Here is a 16002-nt window from a genome sequence, read left to right as displayed (position 1 = left end):
GATGACAGTAATCAATTTAGAATGCTTCATAAAGTTCAATTCCTTGCCTTGAAAGCTGTTTAACTAGGCATCAAAAGTGATCTTTCCCCCCTTTCATTAACTTCTAAATTTCGCTTCTGTTCCAGTCCCAAATATCCCCAGATGTGACGATTTTGTGCCCTACTTGTTCTGTATGTATTTCTCATAAAGCAACTGTGTTATCACCGGAGACATTGCTTTGAATATACAATAGATCTGAATGTAATTTAACAATGAATAGAGTCTTGCCTCCTCTTTCCTATTGTCGAAGTATTTATTTGCTTTTTTTAGAATGGCTTGATGGTGCAGAAGTGTTAATTAGCAGGGCATGATTTCTTTTAATTGGTAGTTTGGTTTTTGATCTAATTCTACTATATCACCAGACATGACCCTGACTCAACTAAGACAGAAAAACAGATGGTAGTCGGACCTGAACAATGCTTGTGAATCAATATTGCCTGGACAGTTTTCAATAAAAAGAAACAAGGGTGGATGCGTGGGAGGGGTTTACTAAAGCTAGAAACTATTATTAATAATGGTACCGTCAGAAAATTACCCAGCACTCAGAGGCTTTCAATGGACACGGTATATAATTCACGTATCCGAATTTAATGTGCTCTGTAATCATTTACAAATTGATAGTTATGTCATATTAAACTCTCTCTTTTAAATACTCCCTAGAGGATCTTTTCCATTTTAACCAGGAGCTCAATGACTATGTGAAGGCTACTCTGTAAGAACCAAACCCAATTTGAAAACTAGCTCAGTCACGGCTTAGAAATGTAAAAGCACATGGAAATTGATTTGATTAACCCCTTTGTTTCCTGGGCATGATCAACCAAGATTAAAATGCTCACTTATTTCCTACAGATGAATGCAGGATTTTATATTGCTTTGACTGTTTGGGTGTGTATGGAAAACAGGATTCACTCAGGCTGGGTAAAAATATGCAATTTCAAGAGGATTTTTTTTTTTGCAACGACTGCTAATTTGCTCAGTGTTATACTTAAGACTTTCTAACTTGCTGTGTATTCTCGTAGGTGCAACATGGCTGGGGGCTAAGATTTGGGAGCTGACATTCTTGGCAGCATTTCTTCATACGTAACAGAGGGAGCAAAGTTGCCAGTCTATATTGGGCGTAGTTTTGATGCAGTTTACAGTAGATGCATGGGGCTGGCTGGCAATATGCCTATGAAGACACCTGCCTGTAAATGCCATAGTTTTGTAGCTATCGATTGAATGCCGCTCACCAGGTGCTCTGACGAATCTTTGAACTTTTGGTTGGCTTTACTAAGCCAGGCTCCCGGCATGGGCATGCATCCATCAAAAGGTGTCTAAACACACCAGGCACCTGACTGTTTCCAAATACAGGAGCTGACTTGGCAACTCCTTTGTTTATCCCCCTACCCCTCTTTTAGACTCACAGGAACACGATGGCATTTTTTTTTCCTTTTGGTGTGTGGTCCCCTTCAGGAAGGGATGTAGCCAAGAAATGCTGAACTGCTTTGTCTCTGAATTTCTCCAAGAGGGAGGAAAAAAAACACGGGGTGGGGGGAACCGTTCCCCACCCCCCCCCCGCACATCAGACAAGGGTGCAAAAGCCTTGGGGACCGCGGCTGAAATGTATTGCTCAAAATGGCAGCGTTGGAGCCAACAGTGTCATCTCACTTACCGAGGAAGACCGGGGGGAGGTGAGAGCCGGAGGTGGGGGAGGCAGGCACCATCAAGCGACGGCGGAGAAACTTTCCAGCCCGAGCGGACATCTCAGCGCGGACGCGGCCCGCTCGGCTGCGCGCTCCGGGCGGCCCCGCTCACAGCCCCGGCAAGGGGAGCGGGAGAGCGCGGCCGGGCGCCCGCAGCCCCCTCGCAGCCTCGCGAAAGAGCCATTGCCAGGAGTTTCCTAGAAGTGCTGCGCCTTCCCCATCCTTCATCTTTCCGCTGCGGATCCCCCCCTGCCAGATGCAGCCTCCGCCTCTGTGCTGCTCTGGCTGGTTGCTTTGCCAGCCCTCCTGGAGTTGCTGCTGCTGCTGCTGCTGCTGCTGCTGCTGCTCTTGAATGGTGCTCAGCCTGCTGCTGCTGTGCTGGCCGGACTGGATGCTGTTGCTAGGAAACAGGAGCCATGACACAGGGAAATTGCTGCAGGATGGCAATCATTACCTTCTTAACTCTCTCCTCTTTAGCAGCCAGCCCCCTGGCTCCTCGCCCTCCTCTTCCCTGGCTCCCCCTCCTCCAGGCGGCGGCCGCCCGGCCCCCCATGCCCGCCTGCAGGCTGCCAGGGGAGCTGGGCAGCCCCGGCGCCTCCCCCTGGGCAAGTGGCTGGTCCCGGGGCATCCCAGCGACTCCTGCACGCGCCTCCTGGCCCGGGCTCCCTGTCTGCTCGACGTGCTCGTAGGGAGGATTACAGACCGCCAGACATTGGCTCTTTGCATTTTCAGCCACCAGATATCTCCCGGGCTCTTTGAAGGGCAGGGCAGGGAAACCCCAAAGGCATCTCGGCTGGTGCTTCAGAGGCTTCCCTCCTCTCAGATGCTCTTTGGACGCTTGGAGGGGGGGCTGAGCACGGCCGGTCGGTGGGGCATCCTCCTCTGCCCACTGGACTGGCAGTCCCCTAGGAGCAGCCATCGCGTACTCGGCTTCTCTGGCTCGGGCTGTGCGAGACCCTGTCTGCTCTGATCGCCTTAGTTCAGTTCCTCGGGCTTCCTCTCTGAGCAGCAGACCGAGGAGCAAACTCTAGGGGGGAAAAGTGGAAGGATTTGTGTCTGTATGCTAATGCAGGTAACTTTTGCTGTATCCCCCCCCCAATGCTCTTCTGTAGTGCATGCAAAACAGGAGGAAAATGATGCTTTGCAGATTAAAATCTGGCTCTTTTTTGGAAGGGGTGAAGTACAAAAGCCGGAGAGATGTAGGATTATTTATTTATTTATTTATTTTAATTTTATTTCTTTTTACAAATGAAAGGCAGGACTAAGGAAAATTCCAAGAAACAGATTGGGGGAAGAAAGGAGAAAGCAACAAAGGAAAGAAGCAAAGACATGGTCAGGGGTTAGGATCCAGTTTTCAAATACTCTTATGTATTTTTGTAGATGCAAGGAAACAAAATTCTGTGTTGAGCTCTTTCGTGGAGAAAAATGCCTGTTAAATGGAAGAAAACATTTGATTTGCTGAGTGCCGGGAGGTCACAGACCCATGGGTGATGGCATTCGGTCTGAAACCAGGGAGAATTTAGATCACAGTATCTGAGGACCATTCAAATAAAGACAGGTTAAGCAAACCAGGTAAATTTAATGTGGGAGACTCAACCTCTCCTTGGGCTTTTGCTGATTTTTTTATATTGTGTGGTTTTCTCTACTGAAGGGACCGCACCTGCCTTCTTGTTAAGTAACCTTGGATTCCTATTCAAGCTGAAGAGAATTCTGGCCTCTGATCAAACCGTCCTTTCTCTTCCACCTCTGCTTGATCTATTGTGATGCATGATTGCGCTGCGTGCAACTAGCTGCAAGGTGCCAAGGGACAAAAAAAGAAAGTTTTACATCCCAAAACAGGCTTTTAAAAATAGAGGGCCCTTTGTAAGATTGGTAGGGAGAATTTAAATCTTCTTTTTTTTTTTTTCCTTCTTGCAGGTATGCACTGTTACGTCACTTTTTTACCCAACAATCAATGCCTGATTTGAGATCAAACAAACCTGAAGGTGCCTATATGCATTTTTATCTCAGTTGAAGTCTGTCTTGCCAAAATGGTTTGGGGTACATTTCGTCTAGTACAAATCTAACTTTTCCTTATGCAACAGGGTCTAAATCTAAGACTTATTATGCAAGGACTGCCTTTCAAACTGCTTTGAACTGTTTCATTGAACCTGAGTGCTCATACGTTCAGTAATTTGCTTTGTGTTCAGCCCAGGATATCAGAGGAAGCCAAACATATCACATCTGTTCCCACTGGAGACCTGTATCACATCAATAATGTAGCATCACCAGATTCTTCCTGAAAGGCAGCTGAGAGAGCGAAAGAGAGAGTGAGGTTTTAAAGGGCAAACAACCCTTGTTTCTGTCTGAATGATATATTTTAAAGCAATGCCATTTTATTTATCCCTCTCAAATATCTTATTTTAATTCTTCAGAAGTTTTGAGTGATTAGACCATTTTAGTGGTATTCAGGAGTTTGAAATTGCACCAAAAAGGACATTTTAGTCTAGTCCAGATACTGAGTAAAGAAGGAAAATTATATTGTTTGAAGAAAAAAATCATGAGACTTCTTATTTTGACAATTTCAAGGACCAATCCTGAAACCACAGAGCTGACTCCTTACAGGAAGTCATATACTACAGAGTTATGTATCCTACACTGTTTTGTCTTTTCTTTTCCTAACAAACTTCAAACCATTTGCTTCTTTTTTTCAAATTCCATAGTGATTTGGGGTGAGAGTGATGATATATGTTCCCTTAGGTGGTAAGGAGGAGGATGGTAATGGTGCTGGGAGGGAGCTTTCCTATTAGTTTGATTTACTAGGTGGCTGGGTTATTCTGTAACTGCCAATGTGCTCTTAGACCTGACTGATTACTACTGAGTTTGTTCATCCTTATATTATTTTCCATGATGCCAGATGATCATTATTATGTTGTTCATTTTCAGGATCCTAGAATTTGTAGTATGGCAATGACATTGCTTAAAACTAGCTAAATAACAATTACCAAATTTTAGCTAAAATGTACTAAACCAAAAACATTTAAAAAATAGGAAAACCCCTTCTTAAACAAGAGAAACAAAACTCCCTGGACTAAGTTGTTGGTTCTTAACTGTGTCTTAATGAGTGTGCTTGTATTCATTCAATTATTTAAAACCTTTTATTTAAAAAAAATATAACATAATGGAGGTTCTGATTAGTTTCACTGAGACTGCACTTAAAACAGTCCTTCTGTATTGTAGTTTAACACAGGGGTTATTTTCTGATATTTGGCACAATAAATCATCATCGGTGAGTTGGCTTTTTAGGTAGGTTTTATATTGGAAACATTTAACAATTCTTCCTCTTTGAATTTATGCACGTTTTCCTTTATATTTCTTGGGATTCTTTTAATGCAATACATACATTTCTGTTAGGAGCTAATAACCTTTTATATGGTCCTCTTGCCAAGTACTATGTTATGACCAATGATATCAGTGTAGTAACTGAATACCAGTCACATTAAAAAAAAAAAGTCCCACTTAATATCAGCCTAGCTTAGGGCAGTGTCCCAGGTTCAGTTGCAACAGCTGCAAGTCACTGAATCCTTGGAATGTAGTGACCTATTAAAATGAATGTGTTGGGAGACCCCCCCCCCCCCCAAGGAGAACAGCTTTGCAGTGTTGGGAGGGCATTTAACACATGATAGGCTGCTTGCTTTTTAACTGCACTTAGTAAGTGTTAAGCTGAGCATGTGATACCATTTTACTTATTTGTATTGCAATAAAACCTGTAGCTTCAGGCATGGTTTAGGACCTCATGGCATTTGGCACAAACTTAACAACAGTCTCTGGCTTAGCCTTAAAATCTACACATAATATGAGTGTTAAAATAAAGAGTTATGTTTTGCACTGGCTTCAGACTTCACCTTAACCATTTCTTTTTGCAGTTTTTTAGACCCCACTCAACCCAGGCCACCCCACCCAGAAGAAAGGCTACACATCTAAATTCCTTTCAGTTCTATCAATTATTCTAACCTAAAATCTCACTTCAATTTTACATTTAATATGTACTTCATTTGTTACATGCACTCTAAATTAAGTCTGTGCCAGTTTGGTACAAGTACTTAGGATAATTAAAGTAACATGACCAGATTCTCAAAAGTAATTTATTGTTAGACTCTACAGCATTGCCTAATTAGTAAGGTTATATATAGGTTTTTACAGTTTCATAGGGACAGTTATAAGAGTACTGTGTGCATATGTATGTGATGTTTTTTTGTTTCAGCTTGATTTCCCGTAATAATAAACACTTTACTCTGCAAAAAAGGCTAAGGATAAATGGAAAGAGAGAAAACGTAGAATGATGTGGGAGTGATATGTTGAACATTATCACAAATTAACAGTATCTGGTAACTCATCAAGTTAATCCTCATAGGGAAAAAATGCAAAAGTCCTGTTGACCTACTTAAAAACCCATACAGTGTGCATCAGAGTACATTATATTCCTTCAGTACATTTGAAGCATTTTGAATCAGAGGTAACTTTATTTTCCATTGTCTAGCAAGCCTGAGTATAGATAATCCACTGAGAGCTAGTGGCAATTTACATGTCTGCTCTCCTTTCAAAATTAATTATGGCAAAGATGTGTACTGCTGGTAATGCTCATCAGGATGAAGGAAATACACAGTCATGAAATCTGGCTGTTCAAAGTAAAATCACTTCAGATTTTACAGTGAATGAGCTTTTTCAAAAAAATATAAAGGAGTGCTCTCTCTCTCTGCTTTTTATTGAAGAAGTCACAATAAATGGATGTTGATTTTTGAGGCATGTGGGAACACCTCAAACTGTATATATATATTTGTTAAATTGATTTACGGATGAAGGCTTTGTACTAGGAAGGGCTGTCTGTTAAAAGTTCCTGGGTCACTTGTCACCAACAACAAGAAATTTGTAAAGGACACACCCTGAGGTTGCAAGTAGCACCCAGAGGCATGTGTCAAACGGTTTCTTTTAAGTATCCTATGCATGACTTACTGGCTAGCATAGAAAATATTTCTTAGACATGTTGCTCATTTTCACTGAAGATGGGTATATATAGGTGCATGCACACACACGCAGAGGCACAAGTCTGCATGCACCTTATCTAATTAGGAAAGTATATACAATGTTATAGTTTCCTAACTGTGTGTTTAGACACACATGTGCAAACCCACACAGTATAATCCTGATTTTTTTTTAACAGCTTACCTCTAAAATTTTACATCTGAAACATTACCCAAATACTATTGCGAACTTTCATTTTGTATGTTGTTTCCCCGTTCCCTAACTTCTTTCTGTGCTATCTACCTAAATTTAAATTTTTTAGAGTCAGGTTCCATCTCTTTTATAGGTTTGTACAATATCCAGAGCCTGACTTCTTACTTTCACAACAACAATAGCAATAATAATAACAATAGCTATTGAAAACTCCCTTGTAATGGATGATTATATGTGGTCTTGCTTTTACAATGTTTAGTGATGACTTATTGACCAAAAGACATGGGTGTAAACGTGCTTCCTGTAGGAGGTGAATATTAGAGTGAACCAGTAACATATATATTACGTGCTTTCCAGAAACCGGCCCCCCAAAAAATTTTGTTCTTGATAATTTAAAGCAGCTCTGCAGCATTCTACTTATCTGTCTAAAAAAGTCTGACACTAGCAGCATGTTGCACAATTTTTCAGGCAGAGGTATGTGAACTTTATCTTCATTGCTCATCATAACTACTGACATCAAAGGAGTTCTGAGGAGATGAATACATATGCTGCCAAATCAAGAAAGGCTAAGTGTTATACCTTGGGGAGATATTCTTAAACAGCTTTTAAAATGGTGAGTTTGGTCAATCAACTGAATTGTAGTCACAAGGGAGTGTGCCTGAGAAAGGTGGCTGATGTGCAATAACCACTGTTTATTAGATTACTCCTAAACATCTTGTTTTTATTTTGTCTTTTCTTTATCCGCTTACTGTCTGCATCTGCTGTCTCCCACCATTCATTTAGACTGTAAGCTATTGGGACAAGAATCATAGAATCAGTGAGTCAGAAGGGACCTAGACAGATAATCGAGTCTGACCCCCTGCCATGGGCAGGAATGAGCACTGGGGGTGGGAGGGGTCATAAGACCCTAGCCAGGTGCCTATCTAGTCTCCTTTTGAAGATTTCCAGGGAAGGTGAGAGTGCCGTCTTTCTGGGAAGCCTATTCCAGGCTCCGGCCATCCTTACAGGGTTGTACATTTATTAAAGGTATGTACAATGTCTATAGCAGAATGGCCTTGATTCCTGATTGGTTCTTTGAGGAATTATTGCACTCCAATGAATAGCAATAATATCAGTAAATAACAATTAAAAGGTGATTTGTGCCAATCAGTATGGAAGTAGGTTGTATAGAGAGGATAGGCTGTTAAGTAGTGGTTCTCAATCTTTTTAGATTTAAGACACTCCTTGTTAAGTTCAAGGCACCTCTTACTGGACTCAAGACATCCTCTGGAAAATGCCTGCTCTTTGTTTTCACTCATTTTTGACTATGGACAAATAAAAACTATTTTTCTGTTGCAGAGTACTCAGAAAGACCACAATGGTTTAGAATTTTTGTAACACTATGATGGATTCCTATTTAAAATTCCTGAGTCTATCCTGTGAATCATGCTTTTACAGCTAACAGCACTAACATTGCATGGCACTTTTCGGCACCTTTAAAAGGATTTCAGGGCACCCCACCGTGCCATGGCACCGTGGTTGAAAATCATTGCTGTTGACAGCATCCTGTTTTGCCCCACGGTCTGAGGAATTAGATAATGAAGAGACTTCCATTTCTCAGATCAGAATATTCTTGGGTCAATGCTGTGCTCTTGTGCATTTTTATAGGTGTTTTGCCCTAACTCAAAGAACTATTAGTCACTTAGCATTATAAAAATGGAAACTATTACCATGCCATTTTGATGTACTGTCAGGGTAGGTTAGCTCAATATTTTGACCTGCATTTCTTGTCATTTTTCCCCCAATTACAGTGCTTTTTTTGTGTGTGTGGACACCCATTAGCAAGTGGTTGAAGACTACAGACTTGCCTGTAGCACACATCAGGTGGCAAGAACTTTTAGGTACTACTGAATCCAATTTGGTGACTCATAAATGCCACTCTAGTGCTGAACGACTTCATTGGCGTTCCTGCAGAATCCTAATGCTTTGCTCAAAATACAGGGACAGATTAGGTCCAGTATCTAGTCAATGCCTTTTAAGCAGCTAGAAATATGCCTTAATAGTGCATCTTTGGAGAACCTTAGTGTTGCAGTGGCAGTAAATTCAGCTGTATGCTACCTCCTCTTAGCTTTTCATGTGTAGAAGGAAGTTTGGAGTATGTCAAGGATACATAGGTATACAGGAGAAAGGGTATATCCTATAATCCCTGGCTGGACGACTGGCCCCTTGGGGATGACTGCTAGCCAGCATGGGTGAGAGCAGCCTAAGGGTGCTTTAATTTTTGCTAAAAAGAGGTTGTTAGTCATGGTAGTTTGAAGATGGAACCCTACCCTGCCTTCTGCCTAACTCATGCTAAGAACTGAAATTTTTCTTAGTCCAGGACCAGAGAAGTGGCTCACAGATACTCTTGTTTCTGTGTTAAGACAATTTTGGCTGGACCAAGAGATGAAAGGGCCTTATTTGTTCTTATGTCTTTTCTTTTTAATCACAGTTAAACTATGGTGTATTTTACATGACCAAACACAAACAGAACAAAATAATTTCCAAAGTTAATGTAAGATTCATTACCAAACAGTCAAAAGTTGGCAAATCCACTAAATAAATAGATGATAATATTCAGAATTAGGTATTGAAAAATATAGTGAAACTAAATTAAGTTAGAAGTTCCAATTACAAGCCAATTTATAAATAATGATGAATAACACTTCACATCCAGGTGTTGATCTTCTTTGGTATTCATGATATATCTTTCTCTGTGTCTAATTTTTTTTTTTGGGGGGGGGCGGTTAGTGTGAAGGCAGCATGCCATGCTTTTGTGATTTAAACACAATTCAAATGTCCAGTATTGTATAATTCTAGTTAGTTCTAGGACTACTAAATTGAAAACTTAGTTATTCAACTTTTGCAGTTATCAAGTTACATAATTAATTTAAAAAAATCTCCATAGCTCACTGTATTGCTCATCTGTGTAGGTACATGTGAGTGGAATTTATAGCATTCTACCAAGATATAGGAAACTCTATTTTTGCCTATGTCAGGACACATTTGTCCCCCTTTCAGAGAAAATCACTAGAAGAATTTTTTTCCTAACATATGGAACATTATTGCAAAAGAGAAACAGCAATTGAAAGGGAAGAGCCACATGACATGGGCTTTCTTTGTCTCTATTTTCATCATTAAAATAATGTTATTTCTTTAAATTTAAAGAGTGAAAACAGGAGATACTTTAAATTGTGCAGACTAAGATGATTCTGCTTGCACTAATCATCTGAATAGTCCCACTGGGTTGGGTTATGACCCAGTTGCATGTGTATATCTGCATGGAACTTAATTAATTTACTCCAGAGTTTAGCTAGTGATAGAAAAAAATCTGCTCCCATGACTGCCAGGGGGTTATTTGCATGAATAACACAACAATAACCAGGTCCCCAAATATAAAATATCAACGATAAAATGTGCAACATCCTAGGAGTTTTCAGGATTCTCTGTAGATCTGCAGGTTCCTTGGGGGCAAAGGAATATTTCTTACATCTGGAAGGAAACAGAGCTTAATTGCTTGATTTTTGGTCAGTACTTATATCTTTGTTTTTGGTTTTAAACTTATTTTATTGCATTTAGTTTTACAGATACTAGTGGTCCAAAGAGACTAATCATTTCAGAAAGCACGCACAGAAGACAAGCATAGCATCATTTTTGTTTTTCTGCAATTTGTCTGTGAATATATTGCCCTGTTCAGTGAAGGAAAACGAAGACCTTTCCATTTCAGACTAATTTTTCTTTGAACATTTTGGAAGTGAAATGAAGCTTGTCATGTATGCTGACAAGCTTTTTTCCTCTTGTTACAAGTCCATTTTTCAGTGAATGTTTATTACTCATGCAGAACCATGAATGTAAAGATCACTGAGGCACTGCGAATTGTTTGTTTAACTTTTAAAAAAAATGAGCCAAGCAGAGCATAAAGGAAATACAAATTCAGTATTTTCATGTAAAATGAAGATGCAATGAATGTGGGCCGTAACTCACTGTGTTCTTTCTCAAAGCCTAATAAATGTTGTCTCCATTTGTCTGTCAAGTAGCATCTTCCTGTGAAAGAGGCAAGGGTTTGACTACTCTGACCACAGATATGGAGGGACTGTTGGAAGCAAAAGCCAAGTGACAGAGTGGTCTGGTGCTTTGTGTGGCTGTGTATGTTAGTTGTTTTCATCTTTACCACATTATTACCTGCAATATAAAAGTTTATTTTGTTGTGCTTAAATGAGTCAATGTGACATAAATGGGGTCTTGTTTTGAATCCTTCCACCCTCTACTCCGTGTCTGCTAATACTGCCACATTTTTCTGTTCTACGTCTACTGTCACTTTGTTTTGGGTATTGGATAGACATCAGGGAGTGCTGACACCTGGGTCTCTGGCTGTATCTAAATGAGGAAGTTTTGTTCTCACAATTTTTGTAAGCTAATAACTGTAGGCATTCCTGTTTTGGCATGCTTGCTGGCAGAGGCTGTCAGCTGCAGACATAGTACACAATAAGCAGGCATTCCAGTATTCCCCATGTCACCATCTTAGGCAGTACACCCTGGGACATTTTTGCATTGTATTATAGAAGGCTGGTGTAGCACTTGGAAATGATGAGAATTCAGAAATTATGGAAACTTATTCATCTTATAATATCTCGAGAAGCTTGAGAAAGTCCAGAGAAGAGCCACGTGCATGATCAGAGGGCAAGAGAATAGACCTTATGATGAGAGGCTGAGAGCCGCGGGATTTTTCAGCCTGGAAAAGTGCAGGCGCAGGGGTGACCTGGTGGCTGCGTACAAGTATGTAAGGGGTGTGCATTAGGATCTGGGGGAACGTCTGTTCACCAGGGCACCCCAAGGGATAACAAGGACCAATGGTCATAAAATCTTCCGTGACCATTTTAGACTGGACATAAGGAAAAACTTCTTTTTCTATCCGAGACCCCAAGGCCTGGAATAGACTCCTTCCAGAAGTGATGCAGACACCTACTCTGGACTCATTCAAGAAACATTTGGATGCTTATCTTGCTGGGATCCTTTGACTCTAGCTCACTTCCTGCCCCTGGGGCAGGAGGCTGGATGTGACGATCTTCAAGGTCCCTTCCAGCTCTAATGTCTATGAAATCTCTGCATCATAATTTTTCATGTGTTTTTGCTACAGGTATTTACAACTGTTTTTCTTTCATTCGGTTTCTTAATATCTGAGGATCCTAAACTGCTATTAGTATGCCTGCTATCTAATATCCCTAGTGAAGACTGTATAGAGCTCTGAGGATAATGAGAAGATGATACTGGCACTGCAAAAGGATGGCAGGCTACAATTTTGATTTTGAGGGTAAGAACTGAACACTGAGTGGTAGGATCACATCGTAATGCAGATCCTGGCTGCAGATCTTTCAAATGTGGAAAGCCATACTTCTGGATTCGTGTACCTCAGCTTTGGAGGTGAAGCAATGGCTGTTGCACTCTGGAAATTTCCTTTGCTGGACTGCTGTCAGTTAGGCCTCTGCTGCATGTTACACTTAAGATGTGATTAAGCAGTTTATGACAATGGAAATTGTAACCCAGCCACACGTTAAAGCAATGAATGGCACCGTAAAACGAAGAATAAACCACAAAGTTATTCTACAAAAATGTAGAATAACTTTGTGGCCAGTTCCTATCATACCAGCTGAGGGGGCTCCCCGCTGTGAATGCTTGATACTTGCCAGTGCAGGGGGAACCCAGGTTGTGATCCTGGGCCCCTTGCACCAACAACATAAACAGCGATGGTGTCTGATTCTCGGCTCCACAGTCATGCCTCCTGCCATTCACACGAGTGTGGCAGGAAATATGATTGTGTAGATCATGCATTCAGATCCCATTGTGCTTTGACCTGAATGTCTGGCAGGGGTCTTAGTGTACAATTGATTTGAGAAAGTCACAGTGAGGGAGTTGGCTCTCAGATATGTGAGGCCATCAAATGTGTCCTTTTATAATGGATTAGACTGGGAAATGTGCAAACCCCCCTTCAAAAAAAAAAAACACCCAAAAAACAAAAAAAAGGAATTCTGAAATAGCTTTCTGACTTGTGGTAGGGTGTAAGATGGTAGGAAACTTGCATCTTGTGGATCTTTTGGCTTGTAGCCTTAAGGTCCCTTTTTTTCCTGGCTTTTACAAAGAATAAGCAAGGATGTTGCTTTCTGACTGGCACTGGCACCGACTCAGACTGGTTGGGGTTGAAATACACAGTCATTCTGAGGGACCTGTGCTAACTTTAGCTTCCGTACATCAGACTTAAACAGCAGCAAGGAAAGATATAACAATCATCTGAGCAAGATGATAGTTGACGGCACTTTTTATGTATTTGATGTTGACTGGTGATGCCTCATGACAAGACTTGATGTTAACAAGGCAAATACTCCTTTTGTTGTTGCTTCATGTGATGTCTTGACCAATATTTGTCACTATATAACTAGGGGGGTGGGGCAAGACAGCACTAGTCCCTGGCACCAACTTAGAGGGAACATGGTGTCCTTCCCTTCCCATCTGCCCCCCAAGGCTGGATTCAGACATGCAGGCATGTGAGGTTTGTGGCACTGCAAACATCATTGCAGCACCACAAACCATATTCATTGCACATTAAACCTGCTAATATGCAGCACCGGGACAAAATTAGCTACCATCCCTGCAATTTTCATTTGAATCAGGCAAGAAATGATGAAGTTATAGGCATTTTCATGATTCCCCATTATAGCCCATTGGCAAAACAGTTTTGAAGAAATGAAACAGAACAGTGTTTCGAAACAGCAAAATGAAACATTGTCCCTTTGAAATGGCGAAACTGAAGTTGAAATGGAATGGTGCTGTTTCGCACAGCCTTAGAAATCAATAGACTAGTTATTGATTCTGTAAAGACAGATGCAACAGAAATTACAAGAGAGCTTTTTGATGCAATATAGATGAGAAAAGGCCTTAACATCTCATTTTATCAGTTAGTCAAAGTGCTGCTTCTATGAACTTTATTGTGTGTCTGACTTGAATATTGAAATGAAATAGCCTATAATTTTTGTAGTGGGTTTTGTTTTGGTCTGTCCCACTTTCAGATACATTTGTTTTGAAACTCAAATGACATGCTTTCCTTAAATGGAACGACCCCTCCCCCCCCTTCTTAAAAAAAGAAGATTAATCAGTGCAGGCAAGGAAAAGAACAGTACGTTTTGAGGGCAATCAAAACTCATAAGCAATTATTGACCTTTTAAATCTTGTGCATGTGTGTATATAATTACTGTAAAAGCTCATGACATATAGGTCTAGTTGTAAATCTGGTTTTGCAGATGTCTGTAGTGCCATGAGGATATTGGTGGTACTTATGCCTGTGGCTGGTACAAGGAAGGTTACAGAACTCTCCTAACACCAAACTGTCAATGGATCTTTTTACACCTTACACCCATGACCTGCACAAATGTTGATCAGTGTTTGTGCTAGTTTGAGTTTGGAGCAGTCACATTTCAGGTCAGCAGGGGTCTGGAGGCCTGAAAGCTAAGAACCTCCCTGCCAATTCCAGGCTTGTCCCTTGGGACTCCCCCTCTCCTCCCTTCCCTCCCATCCCTTCTGCTTACCTGTGGCTTCCTGTGCTTCCTGTCCCATGGGAGCAGGCAGGGAAGGATTAACCATTGTAACCTTGAGCAGCATAACAAGTGCTTAAAAATAGTTTCAGGTGTTAATGTGTGGACAGTCCAGGTCCTAAAAAGGCCCTATGGCTGAACAGTTGAGGGTTGAGCTCTTTGGGCATATTGCTCCTTGGCAGCCTATAGACATCTGTTTCTGCTGTATGATAGGGCAACAGGGGCGGTGCTTTCGTACTTCCTGAGAAGTCAGGGCAATTAACTAGTTACCTCAGCGGCCTTTACACAAATGGTACCTATGCAGGAAGCCTGGGAAGCAAGCAGGAAGAATGGAAGTCCTTGAACAGGCACAGAACCACGATGTAATTGGAACAACAGAGACGTGGCGGGAGCTCACGTGACTGCAGCACTGTCATGGATGGGTACAAACTGTTCAGGAAAGACGGGCAGGGGAGAAGAGGGGGAGTTGCACTTTATGTAAAACAGCTGTATGATTGCTCAGAGCTCCAGTATGAAGCTGGAGATAGGCCTGTTGAGAGTCTCTGGGTTAGGTTCAGAGGGGAGAGCAACAAGGGTGATGTCGTGGTGGGAGACTGCTATAGACCACCAGACCAGGAGGCAGTTGTGGAGGCTTTCTTAAAACAGCTAGCTGAAGTTTCCCAATCACAGGCCCTGGTTCTCGTGGGGGACTTCAATCACCCTGACATCTGCTGGGAGGGCAATAGAGCAGTGCGCAGGAAATCCAGGAAGTTTTTGGAGATTGCTGGGAACAACTTCCTGGTGCAAGTGCTGGAGTGGCCAACTAGGGGCCATGCTCTTCTTGACCTACTGCTCACAAATGGGGAAGAATTGGTGGGGAATGTAGTAGTGGGTGGCAATTTGGGCACCAGTGACTGTGAACTGATTAAGTTCAGGATCCTGAGGAAAGGAAGGATGGAGAGCAGCAGAGTAAGGATCCTGGACTTCAGAAAAGCAGACTTTGACTCACTCGGGGAACTCATGGGCAAGATCCCCTGAGAAGCTAGACTGAGAGGGAGGAGTCCAAGAGAGCTGACTACCTCAAAGAAGCCTTACTGAGAGTATAGGAACAAACCATCCTGATGTGCAGGAAGACTAGCAAGTATGACAGAAGACTAGTAGCAGGGAACTCTTCAGAAAATTAAATCACAAAAAGGAAGCTTAAAAGAAGTGGAAACTTAGACAAAGAACTAGGAAAGAATATAAAAGCATTGCTTGGGCATGCAGGGATGAAGTCAGGAAGGCCAAAGTGCAACTGGAGTTGCAGCTATCAAGAGGTGTGAAGGGTAACAAGAAGGGTTTCTACAAGTATGTTGATAGCAAGAGGAGGATCAGGGAAAGTGTGGGTCCCTTTCTGAATGGAGGAGGCAACCTTGTATCAGAGGATGCAGAAAAGGCAGAAGTACTCAATGCCTTTTTTTGCCTCAGTCTTCACAGGCAAGGTCAGC

At 41.7% G+C, this 16002-nt stretch overlaps 1 protein-coding gene across 1 annotated transcript in view; it reads right to left on the bottom strand.

Annotated features, from left to right (window-relative positions):
- TMEM200C (transmembrane protein 200C) overlaps positions 1-2811 on the bottom strand; it is a 7264-nt gene extending 4453 nt beyond the window's left edge. Inside the window, exon 1 of the mRNA XM_019546295.1 lies at positions 1691-2811. The gene's annotated coding sequence lies outside the window, so the exon portion shown is untranslated. The remainder of the gene's footprint in view (positions 1-1690) is intronic.
- Positions 2812-16002: the final 13191 nt, after the last annotated feature.

This window comes from Crocodylus porosus, unplaced genomic scaffold (assembly GCF_001723895.1).
Source record: "Crocodylus porosus isolate Cpor-Errol unplaced genomic scaffold, CroPor_comp1, whole genome shotgun sequence".
Taxonomy (NCBI): domain Eukaryota; kingdom Metazoa; phylum Chordata; order Crocodylia; family Crocodylidae; genus Crocodylus; species Crocodylus porosus.
The sequence above is the reverse complement of the archived record's forward strand: the minus strand, read 5'-3'. Positions and strand labels throughout refer to the sequence as shown.